A 2,769-nucleotide genomic window follows, 5' to 3' on the forward strand; every position below is an offset into this window, starting at 1 on the left:
GAGGGGCTGTGCCTGTCCCAAGGGACGCGGCTGTCTGCCACGCGGTCTCCCTCCGACCCTCTGGGCTCAGAGGTCCGGCAAACTTTCCTGCCCAAATCCCCGGTTTTTTTTTACCTTTCCAAGGGAGTTCTGCCCTTCCCGGCTGCAAACTGTCTCACCAGCTGAGCAATTTCACCAATTCGGGGTGGGTGCTATTAGTTTCAGCTGCTCACTCCATTTGCTCCGGGACACGACCTGGAACGCGTCTGCCTATAACGCCGCCATCTTCTTCGGCTCTCTCAATTAAAAAGTTTTAAAAACCACACAGCATTGGTAGCCATGGCGAGAACACTAGTCCTCCTTCAGAGCTTTCATTCTTCCCAGCTCTCTTAAGAAAGTCTCCGTCAGGTGCTAGGATGGCTCCAACACCTTCCCAAGGTTGGCCAACTCCCCTGTAAACTGAGGGCAGGCCTCGGGCTTAGGCCCTTAGATGCAGGAAAGCATCTGTGGGTATCCTATATAATAAAATGGTAATATACAAATTGACCCTAATAGTGGAACAACCAGGAATGACCGGTCACTATGACACACACTGACCACAGGGGGCAGATGCTCAATACAGGAGCAGCCCCTGTGGGTCAGTGCACTCCCACAGAGGAAGCTCTGCTCAGCCACAAGGTGGACTGACAGCTATGAGCGCAGCAGCAGTGGCTGGAGCCTCTCCCGACTCCTCGGCAGCACTAAGGCTGTCAGACTGCGGCTCCCCATGCAGAGTGGGCCTAAGCCATCAGTCATACATCCCCCAAGGGCTCCCAGGTTGCCAGAGGGATGTCTGACTGCCATCTTAGGTCCAGCTGGACACCTTCTCCCCTGGGCCCTGTCCAACTCACTCAGGACAAGACACTGCCCGCCTAAGCCAAGTCATACATCCCCCAAGGGCTCCCAGGTTGCCAGAGGGATGTCTGACTGCCATCTTAGGTCCAGCTGGACACCTTCTCCCCTGGGCCCTGTCCAACTCACTCAGGACAAGACACTGCCCATCGAGCCTCCTCAGGGCACTCTAGCTGTGGAGGGACGTCAGCTAATCTGACTGTCCACCCCATCATCCCCAATAGAGAAGAGGAAACTGAGAAGCCCAGAGAGGGGAAGTGACTTTCCCACAGTCACAGAGCAGCCCCCAGCCCCTCACCATCCTTCTGCCAACTGGAGTCCTGCCCACGCCCCTCCCCGCTGTGCTGCCTTCAGGCCTCTGAACCTGCTGACTGCCCCACTCAGCTGGACAATAGAGACCTGGGCCCCAGATACCCGGGAAGCCCAGCAGGGCCCAACAGCAGGGCCCCACAGCAGGGCCCCATCTAGATTTGGGATTTGCTCTGTTTGCCCATTTCCAACCTCCTCACCGTCCTCTCCTACAGCATCTGATCTGTCCCCCAGCCATCCTCACTGGGTCTGCCTCTCCCTGATTTCCTCCACCCCACACCCCCTGAGTGTTTGTTGGGGGCAGAGGTTGGAGTGAGGCAGGCCCTAGGTCAGTCAGGGAAATTGGGATGAGGGCGGGCCCTCGGCTTCCTGTTGTTCATTGCCCTGAGGTCCTGGGGGGGATTTCCCTGGCCACACCCACCCCACAGGGAAGGAGAAGGAGCCCAGGGGAGTCACAGGCCTGGGGCGGAAGCCCCAGGGTGAGAAGGGGTGGGAGGAGCTTTGTCACCAAGGTACCAGGGCTAGGTGCCCCCTTCGGCCCTGGGTCCGTGACAGCCTGAGGGACACTTCCAAAAGCAACTGCCACCTATCACTGAGCACCCCTCTCCCCTTCCCCTGGCTGCTCTGACAGGTGCTTACCTTGGTGCCAGGGCCAGTTGGGGACACAGAGAATGGGGAGGTCTTATTCTGGGGGTTCTGTGAAGAGAAAGTTGGGGTGGGGATGGGACCAGTGAGATGAAACAGCTTCTGATACCTGTCCCCACCCCTCCCCATAGCCTCCTTCTGCTCCCTTCTCACGTCCCCACCCCCGGCTCATCCACGCCCCCTGACCTGGTGATTAGTGTCGAGTCCCTTTCTTTCAGTGTCTGCAATGAGGGGGAGGGAGAGGGGTCACCAACTGCCCCAAAGCTCCCACCACCCACACTGCCCACCCTCTGATTTCCACACACCTGTGGGCTCTGACAGGGAGTCCAGACCTTGCTTCTCGGCCTCCAGGGGCTTAGACATTCTTATTTCTGGGACAGAGGAGTATAGAAGTGGGTGAGGAAGGGCAAGCTACCGGCCCTTCCTCCAGCACCATTGCAGCCTCTCTCCCAAGGCCCAGCTTGCCGCACAGGGGCTCACCCACAGCCTTGTACTTTGTCACCCGCCATGTCTTCTAATTCACTGATTTGATCCTCAGCTTTCCCTAATCTGCTGTGTATTCCTTCCAATGTGTTCTTTATTTGTGTTGTGTCATATTTTATCTCAGACTATTCTTTATTCATAGTTACTATATTTTTTTTCATACTGTTGAGCACTTTTACCATCACTACTCTGAACTCTGTTTCAGATAAATTTCTTCTCTCTGCTTCATTTATCTCTTCTTCTGGAGAACTCACTAGTTCTTTCATATGGGCATTGTTTCTTAGTCTCCTCAATTTGGTTGTCTGAGTTTGTGACTATGTATTAGTTAGATCCTCTGCACCTCTCAATCTCTAGTGCAGGTCAGTGTTAAAGGCTGTTTCTGACTAATTGAATAAGGCAAAGACTCAAAGCCTCAAGAGACCGCCTCTGTCTACAGAGTAATAGGATTCTGACTTGAATTGG

General features: G+C 54.9%; 1 long non-coding RNA gene across 1 annotated transcript in view; it reads right to left on the minus strand.

The window, feature by feature from the left end:
• Positions 1-2,046, minus strand: part of LOC107184377 — an 11,947-nt gene extending 9,901 nt beyond the window's left edge. The window contains exons 1-2 of the long non-coding RNA XR_001515207.1: positions 2,011-2,046; positions 1,819-1,875 (exon numbers count right to left, since the gene is read on the minus strand). This is a non-coding gene — a long non-coding RNA (uncharacterized LOC107184377). The remainder of the gene's footprint in view (positions 1-1,818; positions 1,876-2,010) is intronic.
• Positions 2,047-2,769: the final 723 nt, after the last annotated feature.

This window comes from Myotis davidii, unplaced genomic scaffold (assembly GCF_000327345.1).
Source record: "Myotis davidii unplaced genomic scaffold, ASM32734v1 scaffold1705, whole genome shotgun sequence".
NCBI lineage: Eukaryota > Metazoa > Chordata > Mammalia > Chiroptera > Vespertilionidae > Myotis > Myotis davidii.